Here is a 14,301-nt window from a genome sequence, read left to right on the forward strand (position 1 = left end):
CCCGCGGCTCGCCGTTTGACAGATGCTCATCGCCATGGAGTTGCCGCAGCAGCACCTTTGGGGGCTCGGGCGAGCGACCGGAGCCGGGATCTGAGCGAGCGCCGGGGCCAGCGGAGCCAGAGCCGCCGGGACATGGGTGAGCACGCGCGGCGACCTTGGCCCGGGAGCCCGGGCGCCCAGCCTCCCTCTGCGCCGCGGGCCCCCGCACGCCCGGAACCGGGGGCGACGTGTGTGCCCTGCATGCAAAAGTTCACGTCGCCTTGCTGGGTCTTTGACTTTGCACCCGGCGGGAAGGGGGAGACCGGGCCGAGGGGGCGGGATGCCGGTCCGGGCGAGGTTGCAGGAGATGGGAGCGATTCCGGCGGGCCGGCGGGTGGGCGGCGATGCTGGCTCAATTCGAGTGGCTCGTTGGTGGCGGCGATGGTGGAAGCTTTGGGCTGGAGGGCTGGGAGCTTATTGAGTTTCGCCTAATCTGATCTCCCCCCCTCTCCGCCCCCCGCCTTTTGCACCCTCCCTCGGTCCTGCCGCCGGCTGGCGGGGCTGGCGGGTTTGGCGTTGGTGGAGTGGACTCGGGAGGGGAGGGGTAAGGAAAGGGGTGGGAAGGCAGGATTTTTTTTTTTTTTTTCTCTCTTTGTAACTTGCAGGTTAAGTGGAGCTAGAGAGCTACATTGTAACCTAGTTGGATTTTTTTGGGGGGGGAATGTATCAGAATCTAACGTGTCGTTAATAGAAAGAAGAACAGGCAAGAAGTGGTCCAGCCGGCGAAGGTTGGTGTGTGCTTGTGTTGTGGCTGTGTGTTAGTCTTTTTCTTAAAAATCTTAATCAATGGATTTGAGTCTCTTTCTTATGCTCTCTGGTTTTGGGACTCTGAAAAGATAGGAATTCCCTTAAAAGCAGACGAATGCCGTTTTGAAAGCACGCATTGTGTGCGTTTCTAGAGGAGCCGTGGGCTTGGGAATGAACGGCAGGCTTCCCCGTTCGGTGGTTTCCAGTGGGAAATCACTCCGGAAAGGGAACCCTTCGGTATCGATTTATTGTTTTTGTCTTCCAAACCATTTTCTCTTTGACCGAAATACTGTCTGAGAAGTTCCGCAGGGACAAAGTCAGGTAAACTGGACCGGGCAGATCTTTAGCAAGATGGTGATAACGGGGATGCTGTTTTCAGTGTCTGTTTGTGATGGAAGCATTGTTGGGTAATAGCAATTTCTGATCGGTAGAGCATGCTGGTTCTAAAAAAATAAGTTAACTGCCGAAATACTGTCTTCCAGCCCCCTTCCCCTGCACAGTACAGCACCTATTCCCCCCGCCCCCCCATCCAGACCGCTTACTACAAGTCTGAAATCGGATCCAACTGGAAATATTTTCATTGGAGATTGAAAGTTGTGCAATTGGAAATAGATGAGGCTAGAGGTATTGGGAGTGTGGAAAGGGAGTTCTTATTGCCCCCTGATGCTGCATTTATTCTTTATGTGTGTCTGTGTTGGATTCTCAGGGTGTGTATCTGTCTAAAAGGACTGTTGTGGGAAGGATTTCCGATTCGTTTCCGTTTCAAATAAACTGTCCTGATAATCTCACGGTTGACATCTAACGCTAAAAGGGCAATTTGTGTGTCTCTTTATCCCTGCAGAAACTCTCCTCCAAAAGGGCAGTTTATTCTGGAATTCTACAGCAGATACCTTTCCCTTCCAGCCCCTACACTCCCCCCACCTCCTGCCAACTATCCACACCTTTCCCCTTAAAGTTTAGTTGGAGTCCACTGGCATTGCTTGTTTTTCTCTTTTTTTCCTTCTTTTTCTGTTCATTCCTTCACTCTTCATCCTGTTTTCTTCTTTTCTGTAGATTTATACTAAAAACTAATTTCTTGAAGTCTCTGTACTGTCACCAAAACTATCTGCCAATTTGGCACCATCTCTTACCTTCCTTTAGTAAATAGGTATATCTCCTGTGCCCCATCCAAACTCATCTTCATGTGCAAAGCATGTAAGTGTGTGTTGTGGGGGAAAGGGGATGGGGTAGAGCAGAGGTATTTGGAGAGGACGGGCAGTGTTGTGTGCAGGCCACATCTGCAACACTGGACCAGACCTGGGCATTCCTGGGACAGTTTCCTTTGCACACCCCAGCTGGGATGGGAAGGCGGAGCAACCAGCCAGGGGCGTGTGAGGGAGGAGAAAGTTTGTAGCACTTTTAAGATGTAGCTAGTTTACAATCCCAGGTTACTCCCTCCCCTTTTTCATGATTTCTGTGGCTTCTGCCATCCTTAACCCTGAGGGAGGCATGAGCTCTTTTGCTCCGACATGCGATTCCCAGGTTTCAGAGCGAAGGTGAGGTGCTGTTTTCCCCTGTGCTTAGTCTCATTGCCTGTTCCCAGAAAAGGGTATTAAGACAGAGTGTTTGGGGGAAAGTCGGAAGAGGAAGAAGAAATCAAGTGTGGTTAAACAGAGTATTTGCAAACTGCAGGGAATGTAGCCCCCAAAGATATGGAGACCAGGTACCCAGAGTGTTGCTTGGCACAAGATCTCTCCTCCCCCATTAAGGTGACAAAACCAAAACCAAAACAAACTATTGGTCTTGGGAAGTTGAGTTGGTGTTAGACCTGGACTGTGGGAGTTGTTAGCCACTACAGTAACCTGAGCTGAGCTGGGGGAGGAGGTGGTGAGCGAATGCGCCTTCGGGAGCCAGAGGAGGGAAAGGGACTCGTCTCTCTTAGCTGGGAAAATAGATGTGTCTCTGGAATAAACAAACTGGAGGTGGGGGAGGGGATGGCTTTCAACGAACATAAGGTGGAGTGTCTGAGAGGCAGAAGTGTCGGTTAAGAAGGGGTTCTAGCTTGGGGGAAAATATCAACTACCTTATATGTTCATGAGAGGGCTAGGCAAGTGAAGGGCTGTAATTTGATCTTTTGTATGTTAACATCAGAATGTTACATAGGAAGGCTCTGCTGGAAGGCCCAGTGCTGGACATCACACAGGGGAACTTAGAGGTATCTTTAAGTTAACCCAACAGTTCCTGCTGCCATAAGGGCTTCTGGTCATAGACTTGCCTTACTCAGAGTGAGCTACTTTGTAAATCACCTGATCTAAATGAGGGTTGGGGAAAAAGGAAACAGTGCTTGGGAGTGTCTTAGGATTTAGTTGAAAATGGTGAGTGGGGAGAGGCAGGAGGCAAGATTTTGCTGAAGAATAAATAAATAGGTACGTACTTTCCCCTGGATTCCCTGTTCCATTTCTCCTGTTAACTTTGAATTCCTCTATGGGATGAATCGATACTTATCTGGCACAAAAGTGTACCCCTGGGAGAGGAGAGTTCTCTCAATGTGGTCATTATTTTTAGTTGTACTTCAATCTCTGCTCCAAAGCTTCTATATAGTATGCAAAAGGAAGCAGATGAGAAATAGCTAGCTGGATAGGGCATCCTTTCTGGGTTCCTGTGGAGACACTGAAACTTGGCTGGGCCTGGACCTCCCAGAATGCCAGTTTTTTTCCTTGGAGACTTGAAGTTTAAATTGAAACCAGAAAGCTATTGAAGGCAGATCCAGCCAATGAAACCCTGTTTTCTCTGATGCTCAGGAATGGGAAATAAATAACTTTTTGCTGATGGCATTTCAAGTTGCTTCAGTTTTGCTTCTGCCAGAAGAATGGGGTAAATTATTATGAACACATTAGTATTGTAAGGAGGAGTTGCAGTGCTTTAAAAATGAGATGGTGTTATTGAGTTTGTTCAGGCACTCAGTGTATAGGAGAGTCCTATCAGGGGCTGGTAGTGGGAGCACAGGAGGCTGCCCTGGAGAGTTAGCAGCACTGGGCTGAAGAAAGGAAGCCTCACAGAGGTCTTGATGCACATCATTTTATCTGGTCCTGGGGTTCCTGTGAAGGGAGCAAAACAATCCAATTCCATTCCTATCCTGTGGCATATGTTGAAACCTAGTGAGTTTCCCAAAGTGTTTTAGGCCAGGAATAAGGAGTGCTACCATCATGCCTATTGCCGTAAGTTTGGGCTTCTTTTAGAGTGGTTTTTAAAGGCAACCCTGGTGTTTTACAAACTCTTCATGAAGTTGCACATACTTTGGCCTGCCATATACCTGAGAAGTGCAGGAAAGAAAACACACCAGGATGTCCACAGACTACAATTCATGAATGCAGAAAGATGATGCCAATCTGCATTTTTGCTTAGCTCTGAGTTTTCATTTTTCCTTTTTACTGAACTTTCTATTAGATTTTGATGCCCCCCTGAGATACATCATGTCGGGGCTGCAGAAGGTTTTGGGGGACTGTGATCATAGATGACTGAGTCGAAGCTTCTGGTCCTTACTGTTCTGATTTAGAAGTTTTGTAGGTTCGGTCCGGAACAGCTCTTTTTTAAGAGGGTTCCCCCCCACCATTAGAGGGTACCATCTAAGGTTGAGGAACCATTAATTAATTAATGAATTAATTTTTGTGACAGAGTCTATCTCTTGTTACTCAGGCTAGAGTGCAGTGGCGTGATCTTGGCTCACTGCAACCTCTGCCTCCTGGGTTCAAGCGATTCTTCAGCCTCAACCTACCAAGTAGCTGGGATTACAGGCATCCACCACCACACCTGGCTAATTTTTGTATTTTTAGTAGAGACGGGGTTTCACCATGTTGGCCAGGCTGCTCTTGAACTCCTGACGTCAGGTAATACACCTGCCTTGGCCTCCCAAAGTGCTGGGATTACAGGCGTGGGCCACCGCACCTGGCTGAGGAACTATTATTATTATTATTATTATTATTATTATTAGTTTTTGTTTGAGACGGAGTCTGGCTCTGTCGGCCCCAGGCTGGAGTGCGGTGGGCCGGTCTTCAGCTCCAACTGCAAGGCTCCGACCTCCCAGGGGTTTACGTCCATTCTTCCTGCCATCCGCGCTCCCAAGTAGGCTGGGACTACAGGCGCCCGCCTCGTCGCCCGGCTATGTGTTTTGTATCTTTTAGGTAGAGGACGGGTTTCCACCGTATTAGCCAGGATGGTCTCGATTCTCCTGACCTTGTTGATCCGCCGCGTCCTCGGCCTCCCAAAAGTGCTGGTGATTACAGGCTTGAGCCCACCGCGCCGGTCTTATTGATTTTTTTAGATGGCCTTAGCTTAGAAACCAGCAGTTGACTTCCTACCCCGTTCACAGCAAATGATACCAGGTAAAGAATGTGAGCAGCCCTGAAGTCCACAGAGTCCTCTGGGACGTAGCTGCCACCCCCTCCCAGGAGCCCATGATGGTTAATGATCAGCAGACCCGGGTAAAACAATTGTAGGCAAAACCAGCTGAGCTGACCCTCAGGTAGGCAGAGGCTCTGCCACTCCAAGTGCTGAGGAGGAATAGGGGATGAATGGTGAGCAGATAAGAGTTTTAGAACTTTGTCAGCTTGGAAAATGCTTCTCTGATCCAACTTATCTTTTCCCACCAAAATACCCCTTTCATATGCATGGCATTTTGTTCTTTTCAAAATATCTTTATATGGCTTCCGCCCCCTTGATTCTCCTAAGGAGGAAGGCCAGATAAGCATTTTATCTCCGTTCAGAGAATGAGGCAACTGATACACTGGGTTGCCTGAAATGACACAAGTTGGTGGCCAACCTGGGGCCAGACGGCTGTGGCAAAGTGTGAAGAGCCTCACATCTGAAGTGACAAGATCCGCTTTGGATCGTGTCCCCGTACTTCCAGTTAAATGACCCCCGTCAAGTCAGTTAACCTCTCTGAGCCTCCGGAACCTAATCAGTAAAATAAAGATAAAGATGCTTACCCTGCCTACTTCATGGGGGTTACGAGGATTAAATAATACCAGCTAATTTCTGTAATTGAACTCTGGGAGGATTTTCATGCTGCCTCCTGGAAACTGGTGCCTGGGATTATTGTTGCCATAGCCCAGTAATTAATAACCCCTTGGAATGATCAGAAATGCTCACAAGGGCTTCTGGTGTTCTAATAATTCAACCGATGTCCATATAACTGTATATGTTGAATTATTAGATGCCTACTATGCCATGTGCTTTTTGAGACTGAAAGTCTCAGGTAATATCCAGTTGGACTCAAAGATGTCCCAGTATTTGGGAAATGCTCTTTGAGTTAAGGATCAGCAAGAGAAAAGGAAAAAGATGTGCAAACACATAAGGAGGGGAGCCAGGTGGAGAGAATGAGGGGGAGGTTTTCCATCAGGAAACTGCAATACTTAAGCAATGGCACTCAGGACAGAATTTCTAGCCTCTCTAAAGAAAAGGATTAATGGCAGGGTTGCCGCCGTCCCAGCAAATCCAGTAAGTTCTCCAGAATCAGGAAAGTTCTTCACAGCCCATTTGTTCCCTGACTCTTCTGTGTCCCTCCTTTTACCCTTTCTCATGAGAGCTGCTTTGCCCTGTCTGGCAGCCAGCAGCAGGCACTTTGGAGTGTTCTCGATTGAAACCCGATTTTATGCAATATGCCCGAAGCTCTGTTGTCAGACTGGTTTCTTCATTGACTCTGGACATTCTGAACATCTTCCTGCCTCCACACCTCAGCTGTCTCTGTGTTGTCACCTCCAGGTGGAAAGTGCTCTGACTGGTCCCTTATAACCAGAGCCTTGACCTCTTAGGCCAACTAGTTGCACCCAGCCTCCTCCCTGGGGGCTAACTAGTTCTTTCCTCCCAGCTCTCAGCTCCTCATTGCAAGTTCCCAGAGCAAGGCACCCAGCTTATGCTGCCTTGCTATTTGTTGTCACTTACACCCCCAAGCTCTGAGCCCTTGAAGAAGGGGACAGGTTTTCCTACACAGCCCTGAACCTTATTTATGAATGATTTTTTTGTTTCCTGAATGAATCACAGCATTTATGAAGAGATAGAATATTGAAAGTCAATGCTGTTTAAGGTGTATTAATGCTCTGCATTATGAAGCAACACAGTATAGACAGTGTGAATAGTAACTACTTTAAGCCAATGATAATGGCTTTTTATATTTTCGGCTGCCTTTCAGGGGCAATCAACCCAAAGTTTCTCCCTTAAAGTTTAAGAGTTAAGCATATTTTACCACATGTGCATCCTTTCAGTCACCGATTCACTCATTCAGTCATCAAATATTTATTAATAATAATAGTGCCTACCAGAGTCTCACTGTGACTCTAACACACATAGCTCTTGACTTTCTCTGAAAATTCCAATTGTATTTTTTGTCCATCTTGCTCATTTTGGCACTTAACCATACAGTCATCTTTGTTGCTTAAGTCCAAGTGCTTTTCCGCTCTTCAGTGATGGTGTGAGCCTGGCCACAGTGGAAAACAGAGAAGGCTGAGGAGGCTGGGTGCAACTGGTTGGCCTAAGAGGTCAAGAAGTCTGAGGCAGAAAGCAGCCTGGGCTCACACCTATTAGCATATGATGTGGGACAAGCTACATTGCCTTTCTACTGTTGTACAGTAAAAAAGTTTGGATTGGTATAGAGTGTCCCTTCTAAAATTCTGTGATTCTATAGCTAGAGGTGTCCTAGGAATGTTAAAGATTTCTTAAAGGTCAGAGCTCCTCAAACCCCTTTAAAGACACCCCCAACAACTGTCCAAACCAATCCCACCGAGGATTTATGCGCTTTGCTAAATGTTTGATGGGCTGAAAGAGTTACAGAAAGGGAAGGTGGTGTGCTGGGGTAAGTAGAATTGGGGTGAGCACTCATTAGAACACTGGAGTCAGTCTTGGAGGACCGGGAAGGGGAGAGGAGGCAATGGTAAGCTGAATGTGAGAACATACCACTAAAAGTAATGTGGAAGGAAGAAAGGGATTACATTATCCACATCTCTTTTGAACTGGTTCTCTTTGGTAAAATAACTGACTCGAATCAAGGGAGATGGAACAGATGAAGACAGTTTCTAGGAAGTCCAGAATATATTCTGTAGTTGGGCTTTGCTGCTGCTTCCTGTCAGGTGGCATCTGGAAACCCTGCTATGGATACTTTACTCATGTCATGGATCTAGGGGGCTGGATGTCATTTCTCCATGTAGATTCTAAAGAGCATGAAGTCTCGGGCCATTCCTGGGTTCCTGGGATGTCCTCTCCCTCCCCACAGCACCTGGTCTGCCCTGCCACATTGCAGCCTGTGTTCAATAATAGCTAATAGGTTGCTTTGTGTGCATTTTGAGATCAGATACAGTGACCTACAGTCTGCAAAACCAGAGCCTTCTTTGATTTGGGTTGGAGTAGGATCAAGGAAATTGGGCTTTGGCCTAAGGTACTATAAAAGTTCTGTGGGATTGATGAAGCACCTGGCAGCATACTGGTTGGATATTTAGGAAGAGGAAGCCTCTTCAAGCCACTGAAATGCTACAGTTGCTTTTACCCCAGGATCTAGTAAAGGATTAGGGATGAAAAAGGAGCTTGTAATATTGTTAGCCAAATTTAGTAAAAAGCAATTTCTTCAATATTCCCTTTATCTGCCAATGATTTTCAGTTCTGTCAGTAGAAAGGAGCTTCTTGGAGTTTGAATTTGTGGCTTGGAGAATGGTTGAGATGGAGAAGCTGAATTTGATGGAACCAACATAGTAGCTCATCAGAAGCAATGGGGGCACCAATATGCTTGTAGCAGAATAGTGAAATCTGCGTGGCAGGTCCCGTACAGTTGCTGGTGTCTCTTTCTGTGACCTATTGTTATTTGAACAATAAGACCTTTGATTTTTTTTCTTTTTTTGTTCTTTTTGTTTTTTTTGAGACGGAGTCATGCACTGTCATGATCTCTGCTCACTGCAACCTCCACCTCCTGGGTTCAAGCGATTCCCCTGCCTTAGCTTCCCAATTATGGGATTACAGGTGCATGCCACCATGCCCAGCTAATTTTTTGTATTTGTTGTAGAGACAGGGTTTCACCATGTTGGCCTGGCTGATCTCGAACTCCTGACCTCGTGATCCGCCTGCCTCGGCCTCCCAAAGTGCTGGGATTACAGGCGTGAGCCACCATGCCTAGTGAAGACCTTTGATTTTTAAAAAAGTATTGATTAATAGTAGTGACTAAAAGGGATGATTTGATGTGAAACTCTGTGAATCTTTCTACTCATTACACTTTAGAGCTCTATTGCGATTGGTGTTTTGATCCACAAATATTTATTAAAATATCAGCATTGCAGATTGTGTGAGCCATTGTGCCTGGTATACTTGGTTGGGAAAGACCTGCTATGAGATGTGGCTTTTGTTCTGGCAGAGTGGGCAGTGTATCTGCAGATACGTGCTTTGCTGAAATGGAAAGTATTGTTCTGCAGCCAGAGTAGGAGCATGATCCAAAATGGAATTTTGCTATTTGTGTGATCAGGTTTAAGGTATAGTCAGGGAAGATTTCAGAGTATGCGTTTAGGATTTGATGGAAGATGTAGAACAAGGGGACATTCTTGGCGGGTAGAATAGCTTTGACATAGGGGCAACAGGGGGACAGAGTTCAAATGTGATTTGAGAATTGCCTCAAGGAAACACATACTAATTTTGAACATGTACTGCATCTCGCAGAAGCAGCACAGCCCTGAAGATGGCTGACATTGAGGGGCAGACACCCCTATAGCAGACACCTTTATGGTCTGAGGTCTTCTGTCCACAAAGAGAAGGATAAAACCCAGGGCCCTCTATGTTGGACTCAGTATACCTGTTATAATTCAAACGAATCAAGTTTCCAACTCTCTGATTTAGCAAAAATTGGTTTGTTCATTGACATTATTATTGATTGTGACCAGACTCTGATGGGTGCTGTGGGGATCCCAAGAGATGGAGTGAAAGATACTCTACGAGCTCATGAAAACCAGGGGAGGAGGAGCAGCAGCCAGCCCTGTATGCCTAAATGCTGAACTGTAGTGGGAGCCCGAGGGAGTTAGTATCTCCAAGGGTTAGTCAGATCAGAGAAAGCTTCCAGGAGTAGGTGGAACTTGAGCTGAGTCATCGACAATGGAATAGTCTTGGGTAGGTATGGAGCACCAGGGAAGATCATCCACTTGGGAATGTAGAGGGAGAAAGGAGAACAGTTCAGCATAGGGCTCTGTGTAGTGTAAGGCAGCAAGACAGATGGGATGGTGTCCTGTGAGAAACAGGCCAAGGATTCATCTCCCCTAAGCTGAATTGGGAGGCATGCCCACAGCTTTCCAAGTGCAGGAAGAGCAGTCTTGGGGAGCAGGTGGGTGTGCCTGTTGGAGACTTCCACACATACCACACTTGAAAGAATGCTGACAGCTGACTGCCTCCCGCTGCTAGGTCCTGTCCGCTACCAACTCTTCAGCCTGGGGTTCAAAAGAGGTATCTTTAGAACAAGAAATGAAATGATATATAAGCATTTGGAATGGGGATGGGCCACTCTGGGGAACATAAAACTCTATGATACTGGTACTTATTTCCAAGTGTTTAATGTATAATTGGAGAAGGAAATATAGAAGATTCAGTAACAAGGCAATGTTTAATGACAGTACAAGATAGCTAGAGGAGATATATCATAGAGAAAGGGAAGTGGAGCTAGTATTTGTTTAGTTCTCTGTTATGCTTAGCATCTCTTTTGCAGCAGAAGCACAAACATATTATGTGCCAGATTATGCTTTATGTTAAAATGACGATGAACAAAGCAATGGCTGAATCAGATGATTGAGAAGTCAAGGAATTTGAATTAAAACGGAACAGGTAGTGAGGTGAAAGTTAGAAAGCTTTGAAAGACTTTATTAATATGTTAGATTGTTCAGTTTATCCTCATTGCCTCCAAGTGTGTCTACCATTAGCATTCTCAATTTGCAAATGGTGTGGTGGAGGACCAGAGTTTTCAGGGACCAGTAATACCGAGTATTTGAAGACTGGTGGCTCTATGGTTAAAATAACATTTGGAGTCAGACACCACTTCTGTGATTTCAACAAATCCCTCAACTTTAATTTTCTTATCTGTAAAATGGATATGTCTCTGGGTTAAAATCAGAGAATAAATCATGGTTAAATAGTATAATAAACTTAAATCAGATGAAAAACATAAATAAACTTAGAGAATACCTGATGTATGTTAACAATTCAGATTATTTTCTTTACCATGTGAATCTCTCCACCCCATGTGGACAGGATATATTTTGGTCACAGTTACTTCTTTCAAATCTACTATATTTAACCTATTTTGGCATTGTGTTGCACATATTATTTACCTTTTTTTTTTCCTGCAAGATTCTGTGAAGAGCATTAGGAAAGGCAGGTGAGAAAACTGATGCCTAAGAGAGTTTAAGTGACTTGGCAATTCAGATGGCACACTGGTTTTAGAACTCATATATGTAGAAGCAACTAACAACTTTTGGTCAAAAGTTGGCATCACTTTGTGTTTTAGATACCTCATGATGTCAAAGTAAGAGGCTTTGTAATCATATATACCTCGATTTGATTGTGAATCTGGCACAGAAATTGTGTGCTCTTGAGTAAATCATTAACCTTTCTGGACCTTAATTTCCAGGTCTGTAAAATGAGGACAAGATCTTCTGCATCACAGTGCTGTTGTGTGAATTAAATTGACAATGACTGTAAAGAGCTCAGCACAAGTTAGTGGTAATGTTTAAATGTGTCTCCCCACCCTTTCACTACAGGAGAACACTTTTCCTTGACTGCACAGAGGAACACAGGCACAAGTAAGTCATCAAAGCCAGAGCTCAAGCAAACTTGATTGGCCCAGGCAGGACTGTAGAGATTTTTCCCCAGGGAGCAAAGACACAAGGGTCATGCTGTTGTGTTGTGTTATTGGTTCCCAGAGGAGACACTGTTTTTTGCAGCTAGAGCTGGAACTGTTGTTTAATGGATAGTATGTTAGACCTCAGGTCTCAGAAGTTTAATCTCCTTTCCTTATCATAGAGATCCCTGAGTAGAGAACAATAGCATATGCTTAGTTTTGTCTTAGGCTCAGCCAGTCCAGCCAGAGTCAGCAGAATCTGAAAAAGAGGTGAAGGGTACCAGCCCTGGCTTTGAAGGGCTTCTGGTTGAGGAGACAAGGCTCAGCACCTGGGAATGTCAGAGCTGGAAGGGGCCACAGAGCTGAACTCTTGTTCTCTGATCCCAATTCTACATATAATGATGGGAAGACTTAGGGAGAAAAAGGAACTTGCCCAAGGCCACCAGCTCTAAATGGTGGAGGAGGGATTGGAATGTGGAATTCCTGACTGTACCCAGTATTATTTCCTCCATGAGACAAACTGGAAACAAGAGAAGAGCAATAATCAAACAACAGCTAAATGATCAGGTTAGCAGATACAAAGGAAACTAGTTGTCTGTGCTTCTCACTGTGTAGGAAGATGAAGGAGGTTGGTCTTCAACTCCTGTCCCTCAGGGCTTGACTTGGAGTCTTAGAAGAGAGGGCAACACTTAGCCAAATGCTGGAGTGGTGACTGACTATAGAAGTAAATCAAATGTAACAAAAAAATTTGCACACTTACTAAGGTGATCCCGGTATGTTCTTTCATAATTATTATCTCATTTAATCTTTAATTACTTCTTGAAACAACCCTTCAGGTAGAATTATTACCCCATTTCCAAATGAGACTTGAAAAGATTAAAAATGTTTCCTAAGAACACAATTACTAAGTGGGAAAGAGAGGCTAAGAAATCTAAACTTATGACATCAAATCAGAACTGCTTCCATTCTTCTTTTTAAGGAGAAACATGTCTTGAACATTTACTGTTGGACAGTTACTCCCAGTGTTCTCTATGCTTCGAACTGTGCAGAGACGCATTTAAAATATAGCCCTGTCCTCATGGAGCTCATGGTTAGTGGGAGAGAGATAGGCAGGTAAATAAAATGCTGAAATGGAGCTTGCCAAATGCTTTGTGATAGCAGAATGACCAGGGAAGTGAGAGCAAGACCGTGTGTTTGTGTCTGTCTGTCCGTCTGTGTGTATGTCTGTGCACATGTGTATGCAGGAAGAGGTAGAAAAGGAGGGTTCAGCCAGTCTCCGTGAAGGAGGTGAACCGTGACCCAATTCTTGCAGGATAACAAGAGTTAACCATGTAGAGAAAAGAGAAAGGACCAGCCAACCAGAGGACCTATCAGGGAATCATATACAGTAATGCCCATCAGTGGGACTTCGGAGATCTGCAGCTTATGAGATGCTGCTAGAGCATGTGGTATGTGAAGTACTCTGGAAATGCTGCTTGGAAGAGGTAAAATGTGATCAGGAACATACCACACAATTGCAGAGTATAAAAACACCACTAAGCAGGAGCTTTGTCCTTTGCTGTAGACAGTTGATGTATCTGCAGGGTCAGAGAACCGTGGTGTAGAGCTGCTCTTGCCTTTGCCGATTGAGAGCTAGGTAAGAGCTGGGACACTTGCTGGATTTACCAGTGTTGATGGAGCATTTACTCTGGGTGTTTCTGCAGCAGGAAGGAATTCCGGAAAGATTACTCAGTAATAGGCACCTGAGTCAAGTGGTGTCTGTCTGACCTCTCATTCAGCATTCACTGAACTAATAATTTGGAGTGTCTCTCTGTATCAGGAACTGTGCCAGGCCCTGGGGATGACCATGGTGAGCCAAATAGGCACAGATCTTACCTTCAAGGGGTTATTTAGTGGAGAAGGCAGAGTTTGAAACCAAGAATGGCGCAAATATTTAATTATATAATAAATGTTAGGAAAGACAAGTTCTAGCCTACAAAGGCACAAAATGGTGAGTTATGATCTGGTTTGCGATGCTCAGGGAAGAGGCATTTAACCTCAGCCTGAGTAATGAAGAAGAGCTAACTCCAGGGGAGCAAGAGGAAGATTCCAGGTGCATGCAAAGTCCCATGAAGTCAGTTGTGACTCCCCACCAAAATACCTTAGAAGACAAAGAAGGATGAATAATCAACCACTCCCAAAGCCAAAGTCAGACAGTCAGTCTCTTGCCAGAATCTGACAAGAGATTCTTATAACTATAGGCCAGTGAGTCTAGGTGAAAAATACAATCTCTTCCTCATCTGTAATTAGGTAGGATCACACTCCATCTTTTTACACCGTTTGCCTTTGTAATCAGAAGATGCACGGTTTCTGTCAACCAGAAAAGCTGGCAGTCATCAAGTCTACTGTATGGGCAGCTTGAACAAAGCCAGTTAAAGACTTCCCTCCCTGACGTCATTATGCATATTCTCAAAGACTATAGCTTTCAGAAAACAAATGGACAAGAGTGGGAAGGGGAGTTCTGGGAGGAGTGGAAGTACGGCATTGACTTCTGGGCAGAGATGTTGCTTCAAGTAAAGCTCTGAGGTGAGCATGGAGTCTTTGTCACAGGGCATATTGTGAAGTCTAGCTGTTCAGCTGGTTTTGTGAATCCAACAGAAAAGACTCTTCTCAGTTCAGCAACACAATAGTGGATGGATGTGTACTCT

General features: G+C 45.2%; 1 protein-coding gene across 1 annotated transcript in view; it reads left to right on the forward strand.

Annotated features, from left to right (window-relative positions):
• Nucleotides 1-3,106: 3,106 nt before the first annotated feature.
• Nucleotides 3,107-14,301, forward strand: part of SETBP1 (SET binding protein 1) — a 374,207-nt gene continuing 363,012 nt past the window's right edge. The window contains 1 exon segment of the mRNA XM_017857822.1: nt 3,107-3,191. The gene's annotated coding sequence lies outside the window, so the exon portion shown is untranslated.

The sequence above is a fragment of the Rhinopithecus bieti genome, unplaced genomic scaffold, assembly GCF_001698545.2.
Source record: "Rhinopithecus bieti isolate Rb0 unplaced genomic scaffold, ASM169854v2 scaffold_42084, whole genome shotgun sequence".
Lineage (NCBI taxonomy): Eukaryota > Metazoa > Chordata > Mammalia > Primates > Cercopithecidae > Rhinopithecus > Rhinopithecus bieti.